Source organism: Mirounga angustirostris, unplaced genomic scaffold, assembly GCF_029215605.1.
Source record: "Mirounga angustirostris isolate CCGP_5_RB_7025 unplaced genomic scaffold, mMirAng1.0.hap1 SCAF_2, whole genome shotgun sequence".
In the NCBI taxonomy this organism is placed as follows: domain Eukaryota; kingdom Metazoa; phylum Chordata; class Mammalia; order Carnivora; family Phocidae; genus Mirounga; species Mirounga angustirostris.
This window is the reverse complement of record NW_026991710.1, coordinates 191,116,629-191,132,868: the sequence shown is the minus strand read 5'-3', so window position 1 is coordinate 191,132,868 and position 16,240 is coordinate 191,116,629.

Sequence of the window (16,240 nt, the reverse complement as noted above, 5' to 3'; positions counted from 1 at the left end):
TTTAATTGGATTTTTGGGGGTTTTTTTGGTGTTCAGCTGTAGAAGTTCTTTATATATTTTAGATATTAACCCCTTATCAGATGTATCATTTGCAAATATATTCTCCCATTCAGTAGGTTGTCTTTTTGTTTTCTTGATGATTTCCTTTGCTGTGCGTAATTATTCTTTTAAATTAATTCTAATACTGAACCGACATGTCATTATTAATATCAAACTGTTTTTCTTTGTGCAGTGGGTTTGGTGATGAGTGTGATGTATCTGGCATTATAAATCATATTTAAGATATTAATAAGGTAATATTTATGTTTTAACACAAATCCAGTTTTGAAAATAAAAACAAGAAATCTTACTAGCTTTGATTTTAAACAATCAAAAATAAATTATGTGTAGGTTCTGAGATCTTTTTATGCTGCCCTTCTTAAAGCACTTTGCTATGCAAAGCTTGTTAGTTCTTATTTAGATACTTTGCATTAAGATAACATTTGCTTTGGAAGGTAAGTATTTTGATAACCCTCCATTAGTTATAATTCAGAAAAGAGGTAGGGCTATAAAAAATGATTGTTACTGAAACAAGGAATTTTTTTAAACTTATACTGGAAATGTTTGAACTGTCCTTAAAATGTACACATTCAAGGGGTGCCTGGATGGCTCAGTAGGTTAAGCTTCAGACTTGTGCTCGCTTTGGCAGCACATATACTAAGCTTCAGACTCTTGATTTCAGCTCAGGTCAAGACCTCAGTGTTCTGGGATGGAGCCCCTATTGGGCTCCGCGCTCAGCATGGAGTCTGCTTGTCTCTCTCCCTTCCCCGGCTTGTGCATGTGTATTCTCTCTCTCTCTCATAAACAAACAAATAATTTTTAAAAATGGGTACATTTAAGAAAATAAGATAGTGATAGTAGAAATAATACAATGCTAGATACTGTTGCTAGCATCAGCCCTTACGAGAGCCACAGTTTAAACTGTGTTGCCTCATTTCTGAGATGTCAATATCTGTAAAAGGTACCATCGATTTAACATCAGCTTTCCTGGGGAGGGGGCAGAAGTAGCCGGCAATTTTTTTTTTTAAATCCATAGTATGATGCATCCTCATTTAGGAAATGTTAAAATGTGAAGAAATACTGGTATTAGAATTGAGAAAATGTGGTAATGCATCTGTGTGTTTACAGTCTACGCTATTCCATATGAAACCCACAATTTTGCAGCGGACAGCTTTTCATCTAGAATGAACGTCCTTACCTAAAGCTATTACAGCTTTGCCGAGGTTGTTGTAAATGTGTATATAGTAACGAATGGGTACAGTTTGATATCAGTGGTTGTATGATCACTTTTCCCTCTTTGGTCAAGTTTGTAAATGCATGAAATGTATTCTGAAATATTTCACTATATAGTTACATCCTATTTCTATGACTGAAGAATGTCCTTTGGGATAGAAGAAGTTTACACATTGAAGAAATAAAAATCATGAGAAGAAATACATCATTATAAAGTGAATTACTACTGCCAGGGTTTTTCTCCTCAATAAAAGTTTGTCATGAGTAAAATTTTAGGTGGAAAGTGGAATCTGATTTTTGTGAAATAGGTTATATTTAAGGTTACATTCCTGATATTTGACTTAGCATAGCATAGAGTCAACTACTAAGACAAAAAAAAATGACATTATTAATAAACATATTTATTAGGGTAAGTAGGCTTACAGGAATAAGAGAAATAGCTTTTTTATATAGGAAACAGGCCTAGATTATCCATATTACTTTTGCCTTGGTTGTATTATTTATATGGTAGTTATATATTTAAATATTTTATAGTAATTCAAGGTTTACACATGAGACACACTAAAACTCATAACATTCCTTGCTTTAGATGATTGTTTAAATTGGACTATGCAATCAATTCAATATATATTGGAATATATACATAAATACACAAATATCTTTTGTGTCAGGACAAAATTACCACTAAACTATTATTTTGATCCTATGGGCAGATGCAAAACAAGCAGAAGGGAATGAATTCAAATAGTCTTAATTAAGTCTCCTTATAGGTTTAATTAGGTATGCATCAGTTTAAAATACATCTGGACCATAAAAGAGGCATAATGAGTATCCGAACTAACAATTTGATGTTGTTGTTGTTGTTGTGTTGTTTTTAAAATTCCTCTGTGGGTGTCTGCACATGTCAGAGTTTGAGTAAAGATGGTAGCTAGCTATTACTTTCAGTGGTTTCTTCTGGTATAAATCATGGTTATACTGTATGTGTGTGTGTGTGCGTAAGTGCATAACACGTGCACATGCCTGTAAACAGTAGATTTAGAAGTGTAATCAGCAGAGTCTGAGAGGCAAAAACCCAAAGCCCAAGTCTTGTGGGCATTTACTTATAAAAGTAATTTTTCAAAAGCTTTGTTATTTTACAAATAACAATTTAATTTTAAAAGAAATCATAAAAATGATAGAAAAATCCATTTACTTTTCATGATTTTAGTAACTTAATTATTTTCTTATTTCCATGTCCCTTCATTCCTTGTTCTATTTACATGTATTCTATATATGTGCTTACTTCTAATGAATACAATTTTGCATTCTATTTTTTAACTTAGTATTTTAAAATGTAGGGCTCGTGTATGATTATCTTTTGTGAAAGTTATATAATAGTCTTCAGAGATGATTTTAAATATCTTTAAACAATTACACTATAAAATATATTTAGAATCATTTCCATTGTATATTGTAACACAGCAATGGGATTTTTAAAAATGATTTTCCTCCTTAAAAACCATTATAAAATTACATATTTCATATTTTAACTCTTTGTATTGATAGCATGTGTAAGCAGGGTGTTTTGCATTTGTGAATAAAAACTAAAGTGATGAAATAACAGTTATCAAAAAACAAACAGAAACCAGATATCCAAAGCTAAAAAAGAAAATATTATATGATGTAGTATTCAGACACAGGAAGGTGCCACTGTAAGAAGTATGGAATGAAGAGGGGTAAACTAAGAATGTATGTTGAGAATTTTTACTCTAGTTTAATTGTACTATATTCACTAGAAAAATAAAGTTTTTTTTTTTTATGTTTTAATGCTTGTAGCTACAAGTTTCAATTGAGAAACATAGTAGGAGTTTAAACTCTATATTTTGTAAATTTATATTTTGTTTTCACTTTTGCTTCTTGTTTCCTGTTTAAACATGACCAAGTATTAAAGGTAATATTTGTGTTAATTGAGTTTATATTTGTGTAACACGGCTATTTAATACTGATGTTACAAAATTTTGGTTAATTATATTAAATAAAACCTATCTGTTTTATAGTCAACATTTATCATAATGAAACTTATAATGAATCTGGTATAATGCAGTACTCTGAAACTTTTTAATAATTTATCATTTATTTTTTTAATTTCTAGATTTATCTATATCTATGTTATATAAATATATATGTACGTATATGGTTATGGTAATGGCCTAAAATAATTAATAGGAAATTCTTTTTTCAAAATATTGGAAAAACGTGGAATACTTCTTTCCTAATAATTTTTAAAATATGGATTATATTGTTAAACTTTGTAATTTACTCAAGAAAGAGGTTATAGGCCTCTGGAGATCAACAATTTCAAGATTGCTCCCAAGAATTATACCTAAAAAAAGATATCAGAAACTCTGAAGAACCTGTGTGGTTTTGAATCTTCCATCACCCCAGCATGGGATTATCTTAACCTCAGCATCCACATCCTGAGAACCTCTGGACTGGAAAAATAAATATTTAAGAATATAGTAAGGAAAAATCTAAAAAAAAAAAAAAAAAAAAAGGAAAAATCTGAAAATGGAAGGAGAGAGACAAATTAGAGAAGAAAACAAAACAAAATAAAACCCAGAAAGCCAGAGAAATTGGCTCTGGCATTTAGAGAGATTTATTTTATATTCAAGATAGCTTTACAAACCAACTGTCTATTCACTGGGGAACGGGGAGCAAGGAAGAAACACACAGTGTTGAATCCCCAACTTGCATTTTAGTTCCAAAGAGCTTGAATGGTAAAGTGTATGCTATGCTTATATTATTTGTAAACTAGAATGCATACATATGCATAAAATAAATTTAAGTAAATATCTGAAGAAAACTCATTGCTTATTTAGAAATCATAAGCTTAAATTACTATGATGGATTTGACTATTTAAGATGTCAAATTTCAGGGGGCGCCTGGGTGGCTCAGTTGGTTGAGCATCTGCCTTCAGCTCAGGGCATGATCTCAGGGTCCTAGCATCGAGCCACCACATTAGGCTCCCTGTTCAGCGAGGAATCTCTTTCTCTCTCTCCCTCTGCCCCTCCCTCCTACTCATGCTCTCTCACTCTCTCTCTCAAATAAATAAAGTCTTTAAAAAAATAAAAAATAAAAAAAATAATAAGTAAATAAAATCTCAAACTTCTGAATGGAAAGAAAGCAGTACATATAAATACATTTGAAAGACAAATGAAATTATACATGTGTGTATATACATTCATAATATGTATGCATGTGTTTATGTAACAGAAAATGTGTTAATAGACCTAAATGTATGTATAGCTCGTGCAAAACAATGGAAAAATGTCCAACAAATTAAGAGAAAGATAGGCAGAGGAATAATAGGGTAAGAAGGCTAAAAAAACCACATCATTTAAAATATTGAACCTCAAAAACATTAAATAAAAAAAAATACAGTAACTAGTAATGATTTAAAAGATAAAGTGGTATTTACTGTCTTCAAGTAGATTAAGAAGGTTGAATTTGTAACACTTTATCCAGATTGGAAATATAGTTGTTACTTGCCATATCAATTCTACTAGTCAGGTTTGAAATGAGTAAAATATTGGATCAGTGTTCAAAGAAGAATATACAAGAGTGTTCATTTCAGTGCTATTTTTTAAAAGATTTTTTTTTATTCATTTGAGAGAGAGAGGGAGCACAAGCAGGGGGAGGAGCAGAGGGAAAGGGACAAACAGACTCCAGGCCAAGCGGTGAGCCCAACAAGGGGCTCAGTCCCAGGACCCTGAGATCATGACCTGAGCTGAAGTCAGATGCTTAACCACCTGAGTCACCAAGGCACCCCCATTTCATGCTATTTTTAATACTCCTAAATCAGAAACAAATTTAGTGTCATTATGTGAGAAAATATACCTAATAAAAACGATTATGAGATTAGTAAACTGAATTACGTAGATCAAACTTTATTAAATTGGAATGATGACCATGCTATACTTTATAGTGTAGAAAGACACACCATAAAATAGAATAGTTGTGTTTTTATAAAGTAAGATTATTAATATAATTATTTATGATATATGAGGGAATATTATCTGGAAAGTTATCAAAATGTAAGTCAGAATATTGAGGGAGGGGATTCTTTTACTCAAAATACAAATCAAGGTGAGATATTCAAGGGAGAAAGGTCATATTTTATAATGTGATCAGGTCCCAGAGAGGAATATTTGAGCAGAGAGAGAAGAAAAGCAAGGGAGTTACACGTGAGGATGGGAGTAAGGGAGATTGTGAAAGAGAGTCCTTGAAAAAGCAAGAAGCCAGTATAAAGGCTTTGTGGCAGAAACATGTTTGTTTGTGATTTAGGTACATTCAGAGGACAGATGTGAGTGAGAGGAAAACTTCTAGGATGATAAAGTGAGGTCTACGATGCCATCGTAATGGAGATTGGAAGTCATTAGGCAGATTTAGCAGAAGGGTATCATGATCCCACTTGCCCTTATGGGTCACTGTGTTTTAAGACTGGACTTAACAGACAAGGACAGAAGCAGGTCCTCATAGCTTTAGGAGACTACTGTATCAATCCAGGTAAAAGATACTGGCAGCTTATACCAAGTTGATAGTTTCGAAAGTGATGGAAAGTGACAGAATTCTGGAAATATTTTGAATGTAGATTCCAAATGGAGTGCTGATTTTTTGGAAGTAGGAGATGCAAGAAAAACAAGAATAAGCCAACTTTGGTTTGAGTGGCTATATTCTTAATTTTATTTAATTTGAATTCATTTATATTTATATTTAAAAAGCCACCAGTGCCTATTGTTACCATATTGGACAGAGCAGCTCTAGACAGTAATGATGAAAAGGGGACAAGGGATGCCTGGGTGGCTCAGTTGTTAAGCGTCTGCCTTCGGCTCAGGTCATGATCCCAGGGTCCTGGGATCGAGCCCCGCATCGGACTCCTTGCTCTGTGGGAAGCCTGCTTCTCCCTCTCCCACTCCCCCTGCTTGTGTTCCCTCTCTTGCTGTGTCTCTTTCTGTCAAATAAATAAAATCTTTAGGAAAAGGAAGGAAAAAGGGACAAGAAGTCCAAGACTGTGCTCTTGGGCGCTCCAAGTTCAGACCTTAGACTCAAGGATGGGCAAACTGGGAGAAAGACTGGAAGGAGTAGTGGGTGTGAGGGGCAGGAACTAAGAGAGGGTGTGTTTCCACAGGTCCAGTGAAGAAACCCTTTCAGGACGGATTCTGGAGGGGACTGATCCACTGTGTCAAGAGCTGGCTGTAAGTTATGTCAGATAATGCATTTAACAAGGATGCAAATTTTTCATCATTTTTGAAGTACATGAATTAGTTAAAAGTGATCAAAAACATATTGTTCAAAGAAACAAAATATTTAAATTATAAAATAGAAGAAAATTAAGACTCCTAGGGCTGGTTAGGAAGATTTGTAGCAGTGGTCCATACTTTAAAAAAGGGTTCATCAAACTCAGTCTGATATTAGTGTCATCTGTACAATTAAAAATAGTGATCATGATCTCAGTAATGTCGAGTAACTTTTAAAACCAATGATCATTCTCACTAAGGGAATAACTTTCTCTAATAGTGCGGGAAGTGTTCTTAGTTTAAAAGTCACAATAATGCCTATGCTTACTCAGACAAAAGAAACTGCACTAATTTTGTATTAGTATGCTTAAGGTGAAAGGTAAAATAGTGAATCTGAGTACTGCATTGTGCAATTAAAGTAAATGATTGCGATGAATACCACTTCCCAATTTCACATTTTAACATGCAAAGGACATTTAATATATAAAATTTTCTGTGGGAAAACTGATAAAAATTTTAAGCATCACTTTATTCTTCTCATGAAGTGCTTTTTAATTGTCTTTTTTTTTATTTTATTTATTTATTTGAGAGAGAGAGAATGAGAGACAGAGAGCATGAGAGGGAGGAGGGTCAGAGGGAGAAGCAGACTCCCTGCCGAGCAGGGAGCCCGATGTGGGACTCGATCCCGGGACTCCAGGATCATGACCTGAGCTGAAGGCAGTCGCTTAACCAACTGAGCCACCCAGGCGCCCCTTTAATTGTCTTTTTAAAAAGTTTTATGTGGAGAATATTTTATTAAATGTAAAAGAAATACATAATTTGAGTGAAATATGGTTAACAGATAAATACGTCATTGAGTGAAATAAGTATTTTTGTCTCTTTCTGAAAGTAAACATTTGACAAATTAGGTATAATTGCATAATTAGTAATACAGTTTCCAAAGCTCACTATAGAATGTGAAAAATTTATCAATGCATGAACTGATGCTTGGAAATACTAATTTTCAAACAACTTTTTTGGAGTAATTACTTGAAGTCACCAAACTTTTATGAACTGTGTTACAATATTATCCATCAAACAGAGCTGGCATATTTGGCAGAAAATGAAATATAGATGATGGGAAACTGCATGAGAATTGAAAAATATCCCCCAATTTTCCAAAATCACAATTTACACTTTTTTCTTTCACAATATTAGTGAGGTGCAAACATGTAAAGATCATAGAAGGGTTCACAACCATAAACACACTGCACACACACAAAATAAATGATCTTCCCTCAAGTGATTCTGATTTTCAAGTAAGCACCACTAGCTATAAGTTGTGAAACCACTGAATTATTTTTCTGTAGAAAATAAATTCATCTTCAACCAATTCAACATTTTCACAACTTTATCATTTTGGACCAATGTGCATTTGGCTTTTAGGTCCCATTCTTAGTCTTGTCAGTGCTTTATCTTTACAGGCTCATTCCTGCAAACAAATTCTTTGTGCTAATTTGGATATTAAACTGTAAATTTCGGGGTGCCTGGGTGGCTCATTCAGTTAGGCGTCTGCCTTCGGCTCAGATCATGATCCCAGGACCCTGAGATCTAACCCTGCATCAGGCTCCCCGCTCAGGGGGAAGTCTGCTTCTCCCTCTTCCTCTGCCCCTCCCCCTGCTGTGCTCTTTCTCTCTCTCTCTCTCAAATAAATAAAATGTTTAAAAAAAAGTAAACTGTAAATTTCAAGTATCCCCCCACATTTAAAAGGTTTTATCAATTTCTGACCTAAATAAAAAGATTAGATGAAATTTAGGTTTTAAAACTACTCTCCGGTGTCGATCTTAAAAAAAAAAGGAAAAGAAAAGAAAATTTCACATGAATAAGCCATGAATAACTTTAAAACTTCTTACTGAGGAAGTGACATCCTTCTTAAGAGTATAATTTGTGCATTCTTCCAAATTCTTGACCTATTCTTTGATTTTTCTCTGAAGAAATAGGCAGATGTTTTTATGTTTTCCTTTTTTTCTGTGGCATCTGAAGTTTGTCAGCAAATCTCTACATCACTGATTGACATACTGGGTTTGGTGAGAGCCAAGAGTCTCTTTAGTAATTAAAAAAATTACCGTGAAATTATAAAGTAAACACACACACAAACTATAGCAAGGAAGAGCTAGCAAGCTTTCCTCATGTAAAATTAGTTGTAATTAATGGTTATGTAAAATATGTTCTGTATAGATTTTATGTGAGATAGTGATGTGAAAACAATGTGTATAGGATAAAGTCATTTGCATTGTTCAGAATTCAATCTACATCAGCCTACCCACTTTATTCTCTCATATAGACACAGTATATGCCATTAATTTGGTTTACCTTGAAAGAATAATCTGAAATCTTACAAATATTTTCTGTCCAAAATATGAATCTACCTGATGTGGATGAGTGCAGTGCTAATTAGACTCATTTATTTATTTTAACATGAATGACATCAGATTAGATAGGATCACCTTACTTAGATATGGATTTAAACTGCCCAATGTATAAACATTTTTATGCATTTACATTTTGTTTTATATCTTTCTTAATATTTACTCTTGGAAAATCAGAAATTTTTATAATATATATTATATACAAATATGTATACAATATGTATATTTAATATTATATATACCATTCCTCATTTTTGTGGAAACCTAAAAAATACAGACTATATTTGAACTATATTTATTTTCTGGAAATCATATAAATATCTCATTTTTATTTCCCATGTATATTCTAAAATGACAATTCAGAAATTCAGCATTAACACATTGACATTCATATCCTTGTTATTTAATTTAATGTGAATAGGATACTTCATAGGATACAAGTCTTTTCAAGTTTTATTCAGTATTTTTTCTTATTAGTTTAAAAATCATATATCTATACACTATATTTTTTAAAATTGAAGCGTTGCCTGTCATGTGTTATATATTATGACATTTCCTACTAAGTTGGTTAAAAACCATTTCATTTTCTGTCATAAACAGTTCAGTCACAAAATAATGTAATTTAATGCAAAGAATGTGAAATTAACATTATCTGGAAACTGACTTGACTCTTTATTAGCCAGGTACATGACTTTGAGAAAAATCACTTCATGCTCCTTTAGCCTCATTTCCCTAATATGCAACATGAAGTTAACAATGATACTTCTTATTTTATATATGAATGAAAAATTGATATATGTTGTTGACCTGGCATATCATGACTAATTAATAGATGTTAGTTACTATTACTTTGTTGTTATTGTTACTAATTGTGCAAAATCTATTTTAGCCAAACATTTAGTGGCTCATGTTTTGCATTTCAGTGGGTGAAACTGGGGCAGACACTTTTCAAGATAGCAATGACTTCCCCTGAGGAGTCAGTAGGATACTGAGGGAAAATGGACAATAGGATGCTGCATATTGAATCCCAAATTAGAAGTCAGAATGCAGTGTTCATTTCTGACCATTATTTGTGGTTTTAGTGGTGGCTTGGTTCCCAGACATGCTTACCAAAATATAATGAAGCCAAAATGTAGATGCTTTAGTTGAATATTCTGGGAATTTAAATACCACTAAGAACATTGTTACAAGCAGATGATATGCTATGCCCAAATATCAGGCAGACAGCTTGCAAATATGTCCTGGAAATCTGATCCCTTTCTTCCATGTGAATTTACTGTATTATAGTAAAGAGGCTTTTAATTTTAAAATTCTGTGAAAATTACTTATTTGTTTCTACACATTACAGATTTCTTAATAAAGTATGGATACTAACTTCAGAAAATTTAACATAGAAAAATACTACTGGGCCACATTAAGACACTTATCCATATGGCTCGATAAATAAATGTTGAAATTAAATAACAACTAACAAGTAACACTAAATGTTGGCTAATCAAGTCAAGTCATTTTTAAATAATTTGTTTTGAATTAATGAAATGAGGAAGGATTGGCAATGTATGCTTAGTGGCAAAAAGCATCTCATCTCGTACATAACCCTCTCAACAATTACTTGTACAAAAAGCCTAAGTCAAGTAATAGCTACAGAAAGCATCAAAGGACACATCAGAGAGTATTTGGTTTATAATGTGATTCTGAGCCTATGGTGCTTTTATTTATTTTTTTTTTTTGGCTTGTTTATTTTTGGTCACAGAAGGCAAATTTAAATATGGCATAAGGGGGAAGCTTACATACTGGCAAGAGCCTTATTCTTTCTCAGCACTTGGGATTTTAAGAGCCATTTTGGTTGAGGGTGGCACAGGAATCCGGGAGCCACTTGGGTTCTACCACCAGCCATTCCTGTGGAACAACAAGATGTCGCCCGAGAACAGAAGAAGATGCTGAGGGGGAGACCCCTTGCGAAGAGCAAAATAGACCTGGCTTTCATTGATTGCTTTCCATAAACTAAAAGACAGGGCTACAGCACAAGTCATGAGTGAGAATGTGAGGTACAAGGAAAAGGACACGGATGTTGAATGGAAGAATCCCTATCTTCCTCCACCTTTTCTATGCTTGATTCCAAGTTTATGATTTTGCATTCTCTAGCAGGTAACCAGGTAGAATAAAAGGTGGTTGTCTTAAGGAGAAAAGCGATCTTCCATGCTGGGAAAAAAAAAAAAAAATTGAGTACAGTGATTTTACATTAAGTTCCTCTGGTGGGCCTTGGGAGTAAATATTTCCATCAGCATACCACTCAAGGCTTACAGACAATTGTCAACCATTTTGAAGTAGGATCAAAATATTGTTTCAAAATTTTTCAGGACTTAATTGCAATTTTGTAAAATTTTGGGCAATGATATCCTTTTTCTTTCTTTCTTTTTTTTTTAAGATTTTATTTATTTTAGAAAGAGAGCACGAGAATAGGATCAAGAGTGGGGGGAGGGGCAGAGGGAGAGGCCGACTTCCCGCTGAGCAGAGAGCCTGAGGCAGGGCTCAATCCCAGGACCCTGGGATCATGACGTGAGCTGAAGGCAGACCCTTAACTAACTGAGCCACCCAGATGCCCCCAGAAGCTTGACATTTTAAATAGTTAAATCCATCATAGTAGTTCAAGTATAATTTCTGAACTTTCTCAGCGTTTCTGATAGCACTGTCATTGGTCTCTAATAGTCTTGAAAAGGAATGCTTAAGTGGATTCAATTTTAATATCAGTAAATTTAGCCGCCTGGAACTTGTAAAATTTCCAGCTAACCTAGAATGCCAAACTTAATGGAAACCAAAACAATGAATGTACCATATTCTGACTTTGGGAGGTGGGGGTGAAAGTGCATTTGTACCTAAAATTGCTTTTATTTGTTTAATAACTAAAGCAACTGTATCTTGAAACTGTGTCTCTTTTATAACTAGATATTAAGTTTATTCCCATTAAAACAACTTAAAAGAAGTCAGTAACCTTAAAGAGTCTTTCCATTGGAAGTCCTTTCCATTAAAGTCTGTTGGTTTGATTTTCACTGATAGCTAAGCTATGGGCAGTCTTCCTCCCACAAAGGTCTGTTCTTCTCCCTTTGCAAACTGCAGACCACCGAATCTGAAGATACCCTTACACATTTTGTTTCTTTCTCCAGAGCTCATTGTAAAAATCATGATTATTTTACAACTTTTTTTAACAAATCTCTTACTCAGTCTCATTCCGTGTTCAAATATATATTCTTTTTGTTATATGTAACATGAATATTCATAACTTAATTGGATATAGAATAAAATTGACTTCCCTATGACTTCCCTCTTCAACACTAAGAGTTAGTTTAACTCAGCAACACTAAGAGTTAGACTGGTTGTATGAAAATCACTTAACTCGTAGGAAAAAAAGAATATATTTTCTACCTTTCTTAGTATCCTAAACATACTTACTTTGAATAGAAATATATGCGGTTGAGATCGCTTGGAGTGTGTAGAGATTCATTTCCCATCTTACTGGGGAGGGAAAAGGAGTAATATTTGGCATTGCTCAATGAACATTTCATACAATTTTGGCTGGCCTCATGATTTTTGCATCATATATAAATCACATTTCTAAAATTCTTCATAGTTATTCAGTATTCAGAAACGTACTGTGTTTGGGAAAAGATTCTAGCATTTTCTTATTGTTTTACAAATTACATAGAAATTATGCCATTGTATAATAGTGAGACATTTAATTTTTTTTTTTCAGACTTGAATGCAGCGATCATGTAAATTAGAGAAAGGAGATAAAAATAACCTCTGAATATTCTTCTCATGTGGTATTTATTCTGGATGAAGCATTAAGAGCTCTCACAGAGGTGTATCACTGTAAGTATTTTCTAATGAAATTAGAATGCATATTTTGTGTGTGTTTCGATAATGTCATGTGTGATACACTTTAACAGAATTTACGAATAAAGTATGTAGCATAGGAGCAGTGATAGGCAAAATACTACACTCTCCCAAAACACTGCCTGATAAGAGAATAGTTACTTGGAAAGAAAAAAAAATATCCTGTATCTGAAAGCTCTTCATTTCTGTAAATAAATATTTGGGGTAAACAGATGTAAAGTGAGGGACAATATGACAATTGTTTACTATGTCATGATCTTTGCCAGAATATATTTAGTAGTGTGACAGTTTTCTGATGAGAAAGTAAAATAATTATAAATCCAGGCTGGGAAGAATGATAGTCTTCCCATGAACAATCAATAGATTTTGAGTTATAAGATTAGAAAAATAGCAAATGAGAAACTTTTATAAGGTAGGATGCTTAAATGTTGGTGACATTTTTAAGTCTATCAAACTATCGGTGATAATAGCCATGAGTGCCATTTTTTGAATGCTTAATCTGGACCTTATTAAGTTATCAAGTGCCCTTTACTCACTGCCTCTGCGGTGTAATCATACAGAACTATTATGTTCATAAAGAATAAAGACAAACACCATCTTGCAAAAACCTTGTCAACTGACCTGAGGGCTTGGTTTGGTCATATAAATGAAGAAATATATTTTCTACATAATATTCCATGGCTTTCTACTGTAATTCACCAGCAAGTGCTATTTTGATTGGTAAAGAGGATGGAATGATAGCCATTGTGCTGGTGGACTAAAGGTGGCTGGCTTTTGCTCTTGGGTTGCAATGTCTTTGATAGTCCCATGAATTACATAGAAAAACATAATGTCTGGGGAAGATTGTATTCAATAATAGAACCTCCAGACAACTACGGTTTCTTTAGGCTTTAAGATCACATGTAGATATCTCTACTGATACTCAGAGCTCACTAGTAGGGTCTTCCCATTGGGCAGGTCCATGCACTGCAGATGGCTACACATTTTAAATGTCCTCCCAGTATCTACTCAGATATGTCTCATGTTTTGACTTGTGTGATTAACCCAAAAAATAACTCAGATAATGAAAGATCTTTTTAAATATTCTATGACAGCATTTTTTTTTTTTCTAAAACTGAGTCCATAGTTTGGGAAAGTTCTTGTGAATGAAACCATTTATATTTCACTTGATTATTCATAATTCCAGAGGTATGTCACATAACGTAGTGATAGCTTAGATTTTTCACATCAAAATCTGAAAATTTTTTTCATAGTAACAGTTTACCTCATTTCAAGACTTCAGGTAATGGATCTACTTCTTATTTTAAATGGGTAAGTAAAAGCTTTAGAATCAGTCTTAAGACTTGTTTCCTTTAGCTGAGTCTAATAATTTTTAATCCTCTCATTGTGTCATAAAAATATGTATTCGCAATATGACTGAATAATGAAATTGATTTAAAGCCAAATACCCCTTGAGACAAAATCAAACTTATTAAATATGTTACTTGTTCTACTAAAGAAGGAATTCAATGACATTCAATTTTTATGTCTTCTGTAATATATAATTTTTCTAGGTTAGAGTCAGAGAAAAATTTTCAAGAAAGTAAATATTCCTGTAAAATATAGAGACTACTTGGAAGCAAATTATTTTTAATTAATGTTGGTGACTTGCAACTGAGAGAAATCTGTGAGTTACTTTAAAGCTATTAATCTTCTTCCAAGATCTCCTAGGCCATCTATCAGAACCATGTTGTCAAATACAGATTTGCAGAAATAATATTCAGTGTCACTTAAGATTAAGTGATACTCGAAACCATACAGTTTAACTCCCTTAAATTGTTTAACACAGTGTTCAATCTATAAAATTCCCTTTGATCTAATCATTTTATTATATTTTGTATCGATGTACACGTGTGTTTTTTAATAACCATGATTACATGATTAGAAGGATGAATAAATAGAAGTTTGTTTCTACCAAGAAGGCAGCCTGGTATAAGAAATTCTTTTTATTAAGCAAAACATATCAAGCCCTCTAGTGGTATTAATATATAAAATATTTCATTGTGATGTTTACTTAATAAGAGCAGTTGTTTTTGTTTGTTTGTTCTTGAAGTATAGGTATTTAACATTCTCTTGACATTAGACTTTTGCAAATTCCTGTTTGCTCTGTTTGGCAGATAATTTGTACTGCACTTGAGGTGGTTTTTCTAACTTTACCTTGGGATAAAATTTTTAAATGCATAGACTTAAGACTGAAGTAATAAATAGCCCAGTAGGTAATAAATCACATTATTTTTGAATCAGTTGCTTTTGTCCTTAAGTCTAATATTAAAAGATATTTATAGTCTTCTATCTGCATGATGATAGCCTAATGATAATAATAATAATAAGAGTTTTTAAGGGAAAAACTACATCATGTAGGAACTTAGAAAAGATCTTCATTTCAATAAACACAATAAAGAGTATACCATGACTCACTCTGTAATTCTTACTGAGATCTTTCATTCTTTCATACTATTTAAAGTCTAAAGGAAATAGTCTTATTCATACTTAGGGATTTTTCCATCGAGCTTTTTTTTTTTTTTTTTTTCTTAAATTTTGGCTCTTATTATCAAAGGCCTGCACTTGGGGGCTTTCATTGGCAGATCTACAAAGCATGTTTCTGTTATTAAGGAACAGGTTTTAACTTCATGCCAGCAGGATTTGTATTTCTTTCTTAAAAAAGAGAAAAAAAAGTATTAATGCCTGATTCACAGCCAGAGGAAACAGAGGATACCAAGCAGTGGAAGTGGAAAAATAATATGGAAAAGGCTGAGATGCAAAGATGAGTCTCAGAGGCATTCTGTTCTCAAAGATGAATTCCTTGATGTCCTATCTTTTATTTTAACTTTGTTTTAGACTCGTAAATCAGACCCAGAGTGGAACCACTAAATACACCGTGGTAGAAAGTGCTGTGCTAGGTTTTTGAAGGTCTCCCTCATTTCTCAGAATCATACGATATTCTTTACGGTGAGGTGATAGTCCTCAGAGTCCTGCCTTATTTGTCCCACGGGCACTGAGTGGCTGATGACCATTCTTTTGGAAATGTGTATATTGTCCCTTCTCCTCACCAAGGGATTCACACACATGAAGGTGCACCCATCCGGGTCTCTTTTTCTCTCTGTTTGTGCCCCCTTGTTCTTGGAAGTCTCCGAATAAAACTGATTTAAAACAGGATACTAAATCCTGTCGGCCAATATATCTACTCTTTCTGTCTAAATCTAGACAATCTTAAATCTATGGTGATAGATATATTCTTAAATCTTTAGCCTTCACTGTGAAATAAGTTCATCTGGGAACCTGAAGAAGCTGATGTTTCAGACTTGAGTGACCCAAGCACATACATTTACACTTCTGCTTTCAGATTATTC